At 36.0% G+C, this 17397-nt stretch overlaps 1 protein-coding gene across 1 annotated transcript in view; it reads left to right on the top strand.

The window, feature by feature from the left end:
• The first annotated feature begins 473 nt into the window (after positions 1-473).
• The window catches only part of LOC104107399 (defensin J1-2-like), a 142191-nt gene continuing 125267 nt past the window's right edge, over positions 474-17397 (top strand). Inside the window, exon 1 of the mRNA XM_070199644.1 lies at positions 474-488. The gene's annotated coding sequence lies outside the window, so the exon portion shown is untranslated. The remainder of the gene's footprint in view (positions 489-17397) is intronic.

The raw sequence follows: 17397 nt of genomic DNA, 5'->3' as shown, positions 1-17397 counted from the left end.
CTTCCGATGAATTTTAATGAAGTTGTACAATTAATTTGGATAGATTAGAGCGGTCTGGAGGTCAATTCAAGCAAGAAGGCAATTTTGGAATATCGGCATAACTTCAAAAAGGTAAGTGTCTTGCCTAACCTCGAGTGGGGGAATTACCCCTTAGGCATCGAGTCTTATGTGCCATTTGTGAAATGTGAAAAGCCGTGTACGCGAGGTGACGAGTACGTACCCGGGTTTATATGTGCAAAATTTATTGAGTTAAAGTCTTGGAAATATTTTGTAGTAAATTGGATAATTGTTGGCATATATTTAATCATCTAATTGCCATACCTCGAATCACATTTATTGAACTTGTGTTTATACGACAATTCGATGTAATTATTACTTGTATATTTATGTGAATTTCGTGAGTTCGATGGTTTGATATTTCTTGGAATTTAATTTCATTATGAATTTTTCCTATGCAAATAATTAATTAAGCAAGTTTAAGAAGAAGCGTTAATATAATTATCTAAATTTGGATTAATGAAGGCGTTTCCCTATGCTGATTATTTTCTATCTCTGTTTATTGATTTTGAGGTTTTATATACATTGTGTGGAGCCTTGGGCTATTTGTTGTGAAATTAATTGATATTATTATATCCTTGGAATTAGTTGTCGCCATTGGGCAACTTGTGATATGAATTGATTTTGTTACATTGCCGTGATAATATTTCGTGTAAATTGTTGTGTTAATTGAGTTATTATTTTGAGGATATAAGGGTGGCATTTCATTGTTGATATTATGTGGGTATAAGGAAGGTATTTCACTGTTGTTATGTGTGTTGGGATTATAATCATAATTCAAGCCTTTTTTTATAAAGATATAATTTAATACACGTGTCGAAACCAAAAGTGAAAATAATTTTAAGAACCTCCCAAGACTGGTAGTAATGAGTCACGAACTCTAACTGAATACATGAAATGACCGCAAGGATCGAATATTCAATACTGTTTGAATAATAAATAACAGTACAATAAAATAGAAAGACTCCAAGGAACTATGACGACTATGCAGCTCTACCTTGGATCCTTGCGATCCCACTCTAACTCTGTCCGAGTCCGATATTTTTAATACCTGGCTCTGCACAAAAATGTGTAAAAGTGTAGTATGAGTACACCACGGTCGGTACCCAGTAAGTATCAAGACTAACCTCAGTGGAGTAGAGACGAGGTACAGTCAAGAAACTCACTAATCTAATAACCTGTGCAATATGATATACAAAATAATAGAAACCAAATAGCAGTGATAGCAACACAAATCAACTAGTGATTTAAACAGCAAGGCAACATGAATACCGTAAAATATTACTCAAACGAATAATAAACACAGGTACAACCAATTAATCAAGTCTTTTATCTATAAGTTTTTCAATAAAAGTCTCTAGAATATAATCCTTTTCAATAAATATATTTCGAATATATTTCCTTCAAATAAATATCCTTCCATTATAATTCTTTCAAATAAATATCTTTCGAATATAATTCTTTCAAGTAAATATCTTTCAAATATAATTCTTTCAAGTAAATATCTTTCAAATATACTTCTTTCAAGTAATTATCTTTCTAATATAATTCTTTCAAATAAATATCTTTCTAATATAATTCTTTCAAGTAAATATCCTTCCAATATAATTCTTTCAAGTAAATATCTTTCAAATATACTTCTTTCAAGTAAATATCTTTCTAATATAATTCTTTCAAACAAATATCCTTCTAATATAATTCTTTCAAGTAAATATCCTTCAAATATAATTCTTTCAAGTAAATATCCTTCAAATATAATTCTTTCAAATAAAAGTCACCTTGTGACACCTCATTTAACTTTCCTGGCGTGAGAAATATGTTCAACGTATCACATCAAATGGCACGACAATACCTTCGTGCATTTGTCTCATTCTCACCCAATACATATATGTAGATCAAATCAATTAGCATGGTAACACCCTTCGTGCATTTATATCTTTCTCACCGTGCATACATATAACAGTACCAACTAGGTGGGAGAAATGCCAATAACAATAAAAGAAGTAAAGTGGAGGCACACATGAAGCAACAACGACTACAAGTCGCATAGAAAACAAAGGTGCACAATAACATCTCAAGATAAAGGCATGAATGTATACACAACAAAACGATATCACAATATAATGTATGTCTCTCGTCCTCGCCTGCACGGAAACACCCTTCGTGCCATGAATATATGATAATATAAAAATAATTGCACGACATCACCCTTCGTGCTTTTACTCTCATCCTCACCTGATAATATAAATGAAATAGCACGGCATTACCCTTCGTGCTTTATACTCTCAAATGGCAAGGCATCACCCTTCGTGCTTTACACTCTCAAATGGCACGGCATCACCCTTTGTGCTTTACACTCTCAAATGGCACGGTATTACCCTTCGTGCTTTACACTCTCATTCGCATGATAATATAGTTCAAATGGCACGGCATCACACTTCGTGCATTACACTCTTCCTTACCAAGCACATGTATATCATTAACAAGCAAGGTAGGAAGCATAAATAACATCAAGGAGAGTGTTTAAACCACAGCACAATACAATAATTCATATCACAATTTGCCACTGACCAAAACCAAATTCCAAATATGTAGCAGAATCAATAAATTCTTCAACAAAATAGCCCAAGGCTCTACAAAACATATATAAAACCTCAAAACAATCAACAGAGGTGAAAAATACTCAGTATAGGGCAACACCTTAATCAATCCAAATTCTTGATAATTATATTAACTCCTCAATTTAAACTTATTTATTAATTATTTGCAGATAAGAATTCCATCATAAATTTAATTCCAAGAAAAATATCAAATCAACAAACACACGTAATTCACATAAAATCCAAATGACAATAACACCAAGTTATTATATAAAATACAAACTTGACAAATAAGGAATGTGGTGTGATAATTCAAGGATTTACTAATGCCAACAATTATCTAATTAATACGTAAGAATGCCTAAAACTTTAAAATAATAAAATTTGCACATATAAGCTTTAGTATGTACTCGTCACCTCGCGTACACGGCTTTCAAATCACACAATTTCCACATAAGACTCGAGGTTAGGCAAGATACTTACCTTATTGAAGTTATGCCGATATTTTAAAATTGCCTTCTTGCTTGAATTGACCTCCGGACAGCTCAAATCTATCCAAATTAATTGTACCACTTCATTAAAATTCGTCGAAAATTATTCCGGATAATAAAACACCAACTTAAAATTTTATTCTAAAAAGTCAGCGCGGGGCCCGCCCCTCGGAACCCGACAAAAGTTTTATAAAATCCGAACACCCATTCCGATACGAGTTCAACCATACCAAAATTATCAAATTCCGATGATGGATCGCCCTTCAAATCTTAAATTAAAATCTAGAGGATTTCTACTGTTTTCAACCCAATTCACTAATTTAGTGATAAAAACAATACTAGATTCATGTAATTTAACCAAAATCAAGTTAGGAATTCTTACCCAAATGTTTTCCTTGAAAAACTCTCGAAATATCGCCTCACCCGAGCTTCCTTGGTCCAAAAATGGAAGAATGAGACGAATTTGGACTTTATTCTGCTGCCCAGGGACTTGTTCTTCGCGTTCGCGACCCTTACCTCACGTTCGCGATGAACAAATTCTCCAACAACCATTTTCAAACTCTTCTCAGACAACCTCTAGTATAATAGTTATAACCTTTTGTACAAAACTCCAAATGATAAATGGTTTAACTTTCTGGAAACTAGACTCAAAGAGCTATAACTTTCTTTTGTTGTTCATCTCCTCATTCCTTATATATTGCGAGATATAAGCTTCCAAAGTCAGCCTTGTGCAACAGAGATTTCCAAACTCTTCCCAGACAGTCTGTAGTGTATCCACTATAATATTTGGTACACAAATCCAAATGATAAATGGTTTACCTTTCTGAAAACTAGATACAAAGGGCTACAACTTTCACTTTTGGATCATCTCCAAATTTCTTATAGATGCAAGATATGAGCCTCTAAAGTTAGACTATTGCAATAAAGATTTTCTTCTTCGCGAACACGAAGAACAAAATCCCAGAAGTCAAATCCTTCTTCGCGAACGTAAGAGGCTCCTCGCGAATGCGAAGAACAACACCAGATATCAGCAAATCAGCATCCAAAGTAGCCCAAAATGATCCGAAACACACCCGAAACACACCCGAAATACACCCGAGGTCCTCGGGACCTCAACTAAACATACCAAAGCATCCCATAACATCATACGAACTTAGTCGAACCTTCAAATAACCTTCAACAACACCAAAAACACGAATTACACACGAATTCAAGCCTAATGAACTTAGAAATTTCTGAATTCCATAAATGACGTCGAAACCTTCCAAACCACGTCCGAATGACCTCAAATTTTGCACACAAGTCAGAAATGGCACAACGAAGCTATTCCAATTTCCAGAATCGGATTCTGACCCCGATATCAAAATATCAACCCCCCGGTCAACCTTTTTAAAAATTCATCTTTCGCCATTTCAAGCCTAATTCCACTACAGACCTCCAAATAATTTTCCGGACACGCTGCTAAGTCCATAATCACCATACGGAGCTATTGATATCATCAAAATTCCATTCCGGAGCAGCTGTCTCAAAATTCAACTCTCCAGTCCACTCTTTACATTTAAGCTTCTAAATAAGGATTGTTCTTTTAATTTAATTCCGAATCTTCAGTAATTCAACTCGACCACACTCGCGGGTCATAATACATATTGCGAAACTACTCGAGACCTTAAGTCATTAAACGAGGCATTAATTCTTAAAATGACAAGTCGGGTCATTACATTCTCCACCTCTTAAACAAATGTTCATCCTCGAACGTGCTAAGAATTATTCTGAGGTTACCAAATTTGAGATAAGCCTGACAACACCATCTCAATTGAGATTATTTCTTTTATCTATATTTGTAAACTTTAAGACCAATTTCTTACACTCCAAACATTTCCAAAAAGCCTGATTTTCACAACAACGCATGGTATTAGTCTCAACTGGCTATAGCAACTCGTGCCTACACACACATCAATTTTCTTTATAGTGTTAAGTACTTCGAAATTTTTTCGGGATGTTACATTCTCCCCCACTTAGGATCATTTTTCCTTGAATTAGAAGTAGAGTCCTGTCACACCCCGAACCAGGGGGCGAGACCGGCACTCGGTGCCTCACCTATCCTTGCGTACCAACTTGCGACTAAGGGACTCTGAACATATGATGTCATACTTTGGCCATGGGCCACATTGCAAGACAACTGCGAATGCTGAATAAATATCAATATAAAACTGGGCCAACAAGGTCGTCATAATTACTACAGCTGACAAACCAATCAAATATACATACAAGGCCTACAAGCCCAACATGCTGTACTAATTGACATGATATGTCTACAAGCCTCTACTGGTGGATATACTGTGATCAGAACAGCTTCCCGACCTACTCATAACATATATACATTTATACACAATATGTACATTAAGCTCTAGACTCGGCAACTCCAAAAGGCATGGAGCTTACCGATCAAGCTGAACTCGGGCAACACTTAATGAGGAGGTATACCCGTCTGTCTGTCTGAACCTGCACGCATGAAATGCAGCGCCCCCAGAAAAGGGACGTCAGTACGAAATAATGTACCGAGTATGTAAGGTACTATACTGAAAGCTGAAACTGAACTGATAATATAATAACTGAAAGCAACTGCAAGTCAATGATAATCTGAAGATATGCTTACCTGCTGATACTTACTCAACTCTCTCAATATAGTAAGTAAAATAGTTGTCCGGCCTTATAAGATTCGGTATATATATAATTGCTCTGCCGTAGTAGGCTCGCTCATAGGCACTCGGCCATACTAGGCTCTGTATCTCGGCTAACTGAGCTCGCTCATAGGCGCTCGGCCACAGTAGGCTCGATATATAACTTACCATCTGATCAGAGGTTGCCCAATAGGGGCCTGCCCATCGATTATAGCTCGATGGTAATGAAAATACTGTAATACTGCATATATAGGCTCTCTGCTCTCTTGACTAGAACAAGACAATACTCAACTGAATATGAAGTCCCGATAAGGAGAATATTGTAACTTACGAGACTAGGAAAATATACATAAATTTCGGAATATGAATTTCTCTTTATGTCTAGTTATCAAACGCATGTAATTACGTGATCATGCCAAAATGAAGGAAGGGATTAAACTTAACATACCTGAGCCGATTCTCTTGACAATTCCTCTAACACACGTTAATTGCGATAAAATACGGAACAAGTCGTATGAAAAGCTTGAAGCAATCACGTTGCTTAGGCAAAGAAAACTTGGCCGAAACCTTTCCTTAAAACTTTTGCAACAACGTTGCTATTTGGAAATAGAATTAACGTTGCTAATGTTTCTTGGATTAGAAAGTGATTTTGAATAGTAACGTTTCTATACTTGGCTGAAACTTCTCTTAAGAAATAAGAAAATAACGTTTAACCTTTGTTGGATTTCTTTCTTGAGAGATTGAAATGTTATCCTCCAAAAAGTGAATCAAACGAAAGGAAATAACTCTTATATTTCCTTGATTTAAATACTGCCACCGTAACTATCCCTTATCCAAGACTCATTTTGGATTCATGCCACCTATTTAGTAAATGTAAGAGTCACAAGGTGTTTAAGGAAAAAGCTGCCACGTTAATCTTTATCCCAAAGATTTTAATTAATTAGCCAATTTTCCACCAAAAATCATTAATTACCCCAATTATCCACATAGTTAAGAATTATCTCAACTTACTTGAAATACTACTTAGTTTTAATACACATTATATAACTTAGTATCATGGTCATGGGGTACCTTGTATGGTACTAGTCCATAAATATCGGGTATTTTAGCTCGGGCCGTATTTTATCCCCACTCGAGGTTAGGCAAGATACTTATCTTATTGAAGTTATGCCGATATTCCAAAATCGTCTTCTTGCTTGAATTGACCTCCGGACAGCTCAAATCTATCCAAATTAATTGTACCACTTCATTAAAATTCATCAAAAATAATTTCGGATAATAAAATACCAACTTAAAATTTTATTCTAAAAAGTCAGCGCGGGGCCCACCCCTCGAAACCCGACAAAATTTTTACGAAATTCGAACACCCATTCCGATAGGAGTTCAACCATACCAAAATTATCAAATTCCGATGACGGATCGCCCTTCAAATCTTAAATTAAAGTCTAGAGGATTTCTACCATTTTCAACCCAATTCACTAATTTAGTGATAAAAATATTACTAGATTCATGTAATTTAACCAAAAGCAAGTTAGGAATTCTTACCCCAATGTTTTCCTTGAAACACTCTCGAAAAATCGCCTCACCCGAGCTTCCTTGGTCCAAAAATGGAAGAATGAGATGAATTTGGACTTTATTCTGCTGCCCAGGGATTTGTTCTTCGCGTTCGCGATGAACAAATTCTCCAACAACCATTTTCAAACTCTTCTCAGATAGCCTCTAGTATAATGGTTATAACATTTTGTACAAAACTCCAAATGACAAATGGTTTAACTTTCTGGAAACTAGACTCAATGTGCTATAACTTTCATTTGTTACTCATCTCCTCATTCCTTATTTATTGTGAGATATAAGCTTCTAAAGTCAGCCTTGTGCAACAGAGATTTCCAAACTCTTCCCAGATAGCTTATAGTGTATCCACCATAACTTTTGGTACATAACTCCAAATGACAAATGGTTTGCCTTTCTGACAACTAGACACAAAGGGCTACAACTTTAATTTTTGGATCATCTCCAAATTCCTTATAGATTGCGAGATATGAGCCTCCAAATTCAGACTATTGCAACACAGATTTCCTTCTTCGCGAATGCGAAGAACAAAATCCCAGAAGTCAAATCCTTCTTCGCGAACGCGAGAGGCTCCTCTCAAACGCGAAGAACAATACCAGATATCAGCAAATCAACATCCAAAGTAGCCCAAAATGATCTGAAACACACCCGAAACACACCTGAGGTCCTCGGGACCTCAACCAAACATACCAAAGCATCCCATAACATCATACGAACTTAGTCGAACCTTCAAATCACCTTCAACAACACCAAAAACACGAATTACACACGGATTCAAGCCTAATAAACTTAGAAATTTTTGAATTCCACAAATGACGTCGAAATCTCCCAAACCACGTCCGAATGACCTCAAATTTTGCACACAAGTCAGAAATGGCACAACAAAGCTATTCCAATTTCTAGAATCGGATTCCGACCCCGATATCAAAAGTCAACCCCCTGGTCAAACTTCCCAAAAATTCATCTTTCGCCATTTCAAGCCTAATTCCACTACAGACCTCTAAATAATTTTCCGGACACGCTCCTAAGTCCATAATCGCCATACGGAGCTATTGACATCATCAAAATTCTATTCCGGAGCAGTTTACTCAAAAGTCAACTCTCCAGTCCACTCTTTGTATTTAAGCTTCTAAATAAAGATTGTTCTTTTAATTTAATTCTGAATCTTCAGTAATTCAACTCGACCACACCCGTGGGTCATAATACATATTGTGAAATTGCTCGAGACCTTAAGTTATTAAACGAGGCGTTAATTCTTAAAACGACAAGTCGGGTCGTTACATAAGGGTGGCTATAGGAGCGATAAGGGTGGCTATATGAGAGATAAGGGTGGCTATAAGAGCGATAAGGGTTGCTATTGATAATGTCATGGCGGAGGGATAAATGAGGCTATTATCGGAGTGATAAGGGTGGCTAAAGGAGAGATAGGGGTGGCTATTGTCAGGGATGATATGTGATGATGTAGAGTTGTTGCGTTGGTGATTTTTATGTGATATTGTGAGCTTCTTTGTGTTTATTTTTGTACTTGTGCAATTTGTCTTATTTTTGGTAAATTGATAGTAGTTTGATTTATCTTGAAATTGGGAGCCTGTGGCTATTGCCAGGCGGATTGAAAAGAAATGTGGGCACGAGGTGCCGTGAGTAAATAATGATGATATTGGCACGTGGGCACGAAGTGCTGGGGAAAATATGATGGTTTTATTATTGGCACGTGTACTGTCCGTGCAGATGTGATATGAAAAATGGGCACGAGGTGCCGGGAAAATATGATAATTTAACTATGGGAATGAAGTGCCGTGAAAATATGAAACGGGCTGAGACCCGTATTTTTATGATTATAAAATGAGATGTCACATGGTGACTTTTAATTGAAAGAATTATATTCAAAATATTTATTTGAAAGGATTTTTATTCAAAAAGTAGTATTTGAAGGAATTGTATTTGAAAGATATGTATTTGAGGAAATTATATTTGAAAAAGATTTATTGAAAGAATTATATTTGAAAGATATTCATTTGAGGAAATTATATTTGAAAGAGAGTTATTTGGAAGAATTATATGTGAAAGATATTTATTTGAAGAACTTGATTTAATTGGGTGTACTTGTATTTATTATTTATTGAGAAATATTAATAGTGTTCTTGTTGCCATGCCGGGCATATCACTGGTTGATTTGTGTTGCCCTTATTGTTATTTGTTTCCTATTATTTTGTATACTATATTGCACAGGTTATTAGACAAGTGAGTATCTTGACTGTACCTCGTCTCTACTCCACTGAGGTTAGTCTTGATACTTACTGGGTACCGACTGTGGTGTACTCATACTACACTTCTGCATATTTTTGTGCAGAGCCAGGTATTGGAGATATCGGACTCGAACAGAGTTAGAGTGGGATTGCAAGGATTCAAGGTAGACCTGCTTGGTCGTCGCAGTTCCTTGGAGTCTTTTCATTTTATTGTACTGTTATTTATTATTCAAACAGTATTGAGTATTCGATCCTTGAGATCATTTCATGTATTCAGTTAGAGTTCGTGACTCAGTATTACCAGTCTTGGGAGGTTGTTATATTTGTAATTATTTCTGCTGTTAGTTTAAAACAAAATTGGTTGAATTGTTATAAAATCGGCTTACCTAGTCTTAGAGACTAAGTACCATCACGACGCCTGTGGCGAGATTTTGGGTCGTGACAAGTTGGTATCAGAGCTCTAGGTTCATAGGTTAAACGAGTCACGAACGAGTCTACTAGAGTCTTGCGGATCGGTACAGAGGCGTCTGTACTTATCTTCGAGAGGCTATATAACTGTTAGGAAATTTCCACTTCTTTCATTTCTGTCGTGCGAAAATTGTTAAATTTGGAATTTGAGCCTTTGTATCTTTATTCTCTCACAGATGGTGAGGACACGAGCTACCGGGTCAACTGACCAGGCACCCACGCATTCTGTAGGGCCGTAAGAGGCCGAGGCCGAGGTAGAGGCCGAGGAAGGGCACCTACCTCGACTAGAGCACCTGTTAGAACATCAGTTGAGGAGCCGCCAGTTGCTCCAATTGGGGGACATGAACCAGAGGCACCTGTTGTTACACATGGACTTCAGGAGACTTTAGTACAGTTCCTAAACATATTTGGTACATTGACTCAGGCAGGATTGATCTCCGTTTCACCAAATATTTCACAGGTTGGGGGAGGAGTTCAGACTCCTACCGCTCGTATTCTAGAGCAGCAAATTCACTTTGGTCAAGTTCTGGGTGTAGTACCGGTACAACCTGTTATTCCGATTTAGCCTGAGGTCATGCCAGGGGAATCAGAAGTAGAACAAAAGAGACTTGAGAGGTTTAAGAGGTATAGTTCACCTACTTTCAGTGGCACAGCTTCATAGGATGCCCAAGGATTTCTAGAAAAGTGTCACTGTATTCTCCGCACCATGGGTATTGTGGAAGTGAGCGGAGTTGCCTTTACTATATTTCAGTTGTCAAGCGCAGCGTATCAGTGGTGGCAAGTTTATTAAGAAGGTAGACCAGCTGATGCAACACCACCAACTTGTGCTCAATTTTCAGAAATATTTTTGAAAGAGTTTGTTCCCCAGACTCTCCGAGATGCGTGGCGCACAGAGTTTGAACGGTTGCGTCAGGGCACTATGGCAATGTCAGAATATGCTATTAAATTCAGTGAGTTGGCCCGTCATGCACCTATCTTGGTACCTATAATCAGAGAGCAAGTTCGCAGATTCATTGAGGGGCTCGATTATGATCTTAAAATATGCATGGCTCGAGAGTTGCAAACTGATACTCCATTTCAGCAAGTAGTGGAGATTGCGAGGAGGATTGAGGGTGTTCTAGGTAAGATATTGGAGTATAAAGAGGCCAAAACGTCTCGAAGCTCTGGAGAGTTCAATGGATTTTACTCATCGGCTATGACCCATTATGGCGGAGGCTCGAACAGTCGGCCAGCTCATTCCGCACATAAGATTACTCAGGGTACTCCAGTAAGTTCTTATAGTGCACCACCGACACGAGATTTTTATAGTGGTTATTCTAGTTATCTGGCACAGACTCAGTACGAGCAGCCGTGACCTCAGAGGGGTTGTTATGAGTGTGATGATACTAGGCATATCATGAGAGATTGTCTTAGACTTGAGAGAGGTGGATTTCATCAGAACACTCAGGCTATGGGCCCCAATGCAGTTAATACTCCACGTACACAGCCAGTTACAGGTGGAGGACAGGCGGGTAGAGGGAGCCCTAGAGGGGAAGACCCAGCCCGTTGATATATTTGCTCTGGTATGGCAGAGGCCACTACACCAGAGAGTGTCGTTACAGGTATGATCCTAATTTGTTATAAAAAGGGTATTTTCCCTTAATTTGATTCGGTTCTGAATATTGAGGTGAGTCCTCCTGTTATGCTCCACTTATGGGTGAGCTTCATAATTTTGTGACCCACTTATATGTTTATCCCTGTTGGAAGATTAGAAGATGTGAGCCCGTGTCTGTCATTTTTATTTTTGGGCACCATTGAGGGCTATAAGTCCAAAAGTAATTTTTATTATTCATTACAATAGGTTTGATGTGTTTCAGAATAATTGATTCCAATTTTATGAATTATATGCACTACCGGTATGAGGGTTCATTATGTGCTATGAAAAATGTTTACGAGATTTATTAAAAAGAAGAAAGAAAGGAAATTGAAATTTCAGTTGGCACAATGTGCAAAATAGTTGTGATTCGGAGTTGAGGATGAGATCCTCGTATTTTTTATATGATGTGAAATATTTAAACTGGGCTACAAGCCGCAGTGGAAGTTATATAAGGACGAGGTCCTTGTGGTGAAATATTTATGAGTTTAATTTCTCCCTTTGTGAAGTTTAATTTGTACTATAGTACTAATAGGGAGTTATGCTTGATAGGCTTACGTGATAATTCTTTTTTGTGTTTCTGTGCCATAATTGTGCTATAATTATTGAGTTTTAGACTACGAGGTGAGTGCCCAGGTGGCGTTAAATGTGACTAGTTAAGTCGTGTAAATAGTTATGAGGTCTTCATGCCTCACATTTTGCTGTCAGTGTTGTGAAAATTCGAAACGAGGTTTTGGTTAATATGAGGTTAATTGGTGATGTTATAATCGATTATGAACAACTATTAAGACCAGAGATGTGGTGATGGATATACATATGATGTGCTTCATGTACTGATATCATCATGATAATGTAGTGCTTGTAATGCTGAGATTAGCGTTATTGATATATACATTGTGGTGCTTTGTGGGGTTGTGGATGTGTTGTTAGGAGTTATTTTGGTGTTACTCTGGCAGGTGGATGGGCCCAATTACAGGGGAGACTCTGCCAAAATTACAGAAGAGATAAGTTGATGTGTGCGTAGGCACGAGTTGCTATAGCAGTTGAGACTAATACTGTGCGTTGATGTGAAAATCGGACTTTTTTGAAAATGTTTGGAGTGTAAGATATTTGGTCTTAAAGTTTATGAATATGGATAAAAGAAATAATATCAATTGAGATGGTGTTGTCAGGTTTATCTCAAACGCGGTAATGTGGGATCAACCGTAAGTATATGTATAAAAGTAAAATCATCAATTTGGTAACCTCAGAATAATTCTTAGCATGTTCGAGGACGAAAGTTTGTTTAAGAGGTGGAGAATGTAACGACCCGAGTTGCCGTTTTAAGAATTTACGCCCCGTTCAATGACTTAAGGTCTCGAGATACTTCGTAATATGTATTATGACCCGCGAGTGTGGTCGAGTTTAATTTTCAGAAGATTTAGAATTTAATTAAAAGAACAATTCTTATTTAGAAGTTTAAATGGAAAGAGTTGACCGAAGAGTTGACTTTTGAGCAAACGAACCCGGAATAGAATTTCGATGATGGCAATAGTTTCGTATGATGATTTCAGACTTAGGCGTATGTTCGGATTTGGATTTGGAAGTCAGTAGAACAATTCGACGTATTTTGGCGAAAGTTGAAAAATAGAAGATTTTTGAAAAGTTTGACCGAAGGGTGAATTTTTAATAACGAGGTCGGATTTCGATTCCGGAAATTGGAATAGCTCCATTACGTCATTTATGACTTGTGTTCAAAATTTAAAGTCATTCCGGATTGATTTGATACATTTTGGCGCAAAATATAGAAGTTGGAAGATTTGAAAACTCAAAATTTTATTCGATACTCGATTCATAATTTCGGCGTTGTTTGATGTGGTTTAAAGCCTCGACTAAGTTCATATTGTATTTTGGGACATGTTGGTATAATTGGTGTAGGTCTCGGGGGGCTCGGGTGGATTTAAGAAGGTTAACGGAGCAATTTGAACTTGAAGGAAGCTGCTGCAAAATGGCAGCAACTGTTGGAATCGCACCTACAGAACTATGGGCACATGTGCGACCATCGCAGAAGCGAGATGAAGCTCGCAGAAGCGTAATTGGCTGGGCAGGACTGAGGTCGCAGGTGCAAAAAATTTCCTGCACCTGCGTAACCGCAGAAGCGGAAGCTCTTCCGTAGGTGCGAGAGGGTAGTGGCCAGTGGACGTTGCAGAAGCGAGAATTTTCTCGCAAAAGTGAGCTCGCAGGTGTGACAAATTTACCCGCAGGTGCGAATCTGGGCAGAATCATTAAGGACCAAAATTGATCATTTTTCCATATTTCGATTGGGATTTTGGAGCTTGGGTTTTGGGCGATATTGGAGGAGTTGTTCACGACTTTGACTTGGGTAAGTGTCCTATATCCCAAAGTGTTTATATTTCATGAATTTATGATTATATTCATCATTTATTTCGGATTTAAATGGAAGAAATCAAGATTTTTGCAAAATCTTCCAAAAATAAAATTTCAAGATTTAGAGGATGATTTGTTGTTGGAATTCGATAAAATTGGTATGGTTGAACTCGTATCGCAATGGGTATTCAGATTTCATAAAAATTATGTCGGGTTTCGAGAGGCCGGCCCGCATTGACCTTTGTTGACTTTTCGGAATAAAATTTTAAGTCTACATATTATTATTCGGAATTGCTTCCGATGAATTTTAATGAAGTTATACAATTAATTTGGATAGATTAGAGCGGTCTGGAGGTCAATTCAAGCAAGAAGGCAATTTTGGAATATCAGCATAACTTCAAAAAGGTAAGTGTCTTGCCTAACCTCGAGTGGAAAAATTACCCCTTAGGCATCGAGTCTTATGTGCCATTTGTGAAATGTGAAAAGCCGTGTACGCGAGGTGACGAGTACGTACCCAGGCTTATATGTGCAAAATTTATTGAGTTAAAGTCTTGGACATATTTTGTAGTAAATTAGATAATTGTTGGCATATATTTAATCATCTAATTGCCATGCCTCGAATCACATTTATTGAACTTGTTTTTATACGACAATTCGATGTAATTATTACTTGTATATTTATGTGAATTGCGTGAGTTCGATGGTTTGATATTTCTTGGAATTTAATTTCATTATGAATTTCCCTATGCATATAATTAATTAAGCAAGCTTAAGAAGAAGTATTAATATAATTATCTAAATTTAGATTAATGAAGGTGTTACCCTATGCTGATTATTTTCTATCTCTGTTGATTAATTTTGAGGTTTTATATATATTGTGTGGAGCCTTGAGCTATTTATTGTGAAATTAATTGATTTTATTATATCCTTGGAATTGGTTGTGGCACTAGGTACCGTGAGTAAATAATGATGATATTGGCACGTGAATTGTCCGTGCAGTGCATGAAGTACCAGAAAAAATATGATGGTTTTATTATTGGCATGTGAACTGTCCGTGTAGATGTGATATGAAAAATGGGCACGAGGTGCCGGAAAAATATGATGATTTAATTATGGGCACGAAGTGCCGTGAAAATATGAAAAGGGCTGAGACCCGTATTTTTATAATTATAAAATGAGGTGTCACATGGTGACTTTTAACTGAAAGAATTATATTCAAAATATTTATTTGAAAGAATTTTTATTCAAAAAGTAGTATTTGAAGGAATTGTATTTGAAAGATATTTATTTGAGAAAATTATATTTGAAAAGGATTTATTGAAAGAATTATATTCGGAAGATATTCATTTGAAGAAATTATATTTGAAAGAGAGTTATTTGGAAGAATTATATGTGAAAGATATTTATTTGAAGAACTTGATTTAATTGGGTGTAGTTGTATTTATTATTTATTGAGCAATATTAATAGTGTTCTTGTTGCCATGCCGGGCATATCACTGGTTGATTTGTATTGCCCTTATTGTTATTTGTTTCCTATTATTTTGTATACTATATTGCACAGGTTATTAGACTAGTGAGTATCTTGACTGTACCTCGTCTCTACTCTACTGAGGTTAGTCTTGATACTTACTGGGTACCGACTGTGGTGTACTCATACTACACTTCTGCATATTTTTATGCAGAGCCAGATATTGGAGATATCGGACTCGAACAGAGTTAGAGTGGGATCGCAAGGATTCAAGGTAGAGCTGCTTGGTCGTCGCAGTTCCTTGGAGTCTTTCCATTTTATTGTACTCTTATTTATTATTCAAACAGTATTGAGTATTCGATCCTTGAGATCATTTCATGTATTCAGTTAGAATTCGTGACTCAGTATTACCAGTCTTGGGAGGTTGTTATATTTGTAATTATTTTCACTGTTGGTTTAAAAAAAATGCCTTGAATTTTTATAAAATCGGCTTACCTAGTCTTAGAGACTAAGTGCCATTACGACGCCTGTGGCGTGATTTTGATTCGTGACATTCCAAGTCTTAGAATAAAAAGGTGACACTCTTTTGATTTTCAAAAGAACTTTTAAACCTAAATTTTTTAGTGACATATTTTTACTTGGAATTCATGATGACGGTAGTATTGGTTATAAAGGAAACCTAAATAATAAATAATATAACATGACAGGAATTAATAGATACGGACTAAACAAACCAAATACAAATACAATCGAAAAGTAAATTAATTCTGATGGCTTCATAGTTAATTGAATAAGAAAAGTTTTAAAGCGAATAAATTACGACGACTTCATAATTAGTTCAAATAAGGAAAACTTTTATAACTAAAAATTTGGCTGATTTTAAAGTCCAAATATTTAAAAAAACAAAGTTAAATAACTGTTTTGTCCAGTGTAAACTCTATTTTTAAAGGGTAAAAAATACTAACGACATTTTCTTAAGGGCATTTATGCTTTTAATATAGTATATACTAGTCTTAGAGTACGCGCGTTGCGCGTGTACCCCGAATCATGAGTAAAGACCTTTTGACAATCACATAAATATTATTAAAAAAATTATAAATTAAAATATAGTATAATTTTATACAATAGTGTAAGTTCCTAAAAATAATGAATGTTGATTCTATTTAGCTAATTCTATAAAGAAGTCCTCATATGTATTATAGTAATTCTTATACCTGAATTGTTGTTGGTTTAGAAGTCCAAGCAAAGGAGGCATAGTGTGTTAACTTGTGTTAACATTGCTCACAATAATATTTCAGTTCATATATAATCCTTAATCTCTTTTTATAGAAAACAACGTAAATGATAAGTTGGAACGTAATTTTTGAATAAGCTTTTTCAACTTAACTTCAAATACTATTTTTTTCTTCTTCAAATATCACCAAATTATATTCAACATCAATTTCCAAACTAAATAAACTTTAGTTTTATCTATTATTCATCGTAAAATAATAGTATTTTATATGTTATTTTGAAGAAATAGTATACAACTGAGAGATAACATGGTCTGTCAATATTACAATGATATATGTTTATCCATAAATAATTATTTTTGAGTTATAATAATCTTAATTTAGAAAACAAATTCACATTAAAATAATTTTACAGGGAAGTAAGGACGGTTCTTTTCTTACATGGAATTAAATGAACTTGACACTTTCCAAGAACGAATTAAATTGTGTTCAAGATAAAAATATAATACTTACAATTAAAGACGTAAATAAAAAGGGATAAACACTTAGATTAAATGCCTAATCCAAACAACTTGTACAAAATTT

Source organism: Nicotiana tomentosiformis, chromosome 4, assembly GCF_000390325.3.
Source record: "Nicotiana tomentosiformis chromosome 4, ASM39032v3, whole genome shotgun sequence".
NCBI classification, from domain to species: domain Eukaryota; kingdom Viridiplantae; phylum Streptophyta; class Magnoliopsida; order Solanales; family Solanaceae; genus Nicotiana; species Nicotiana tomentosiformis.
This window is presented reverse-complemented; position numbering and strand designations above follow the sequence as displayed.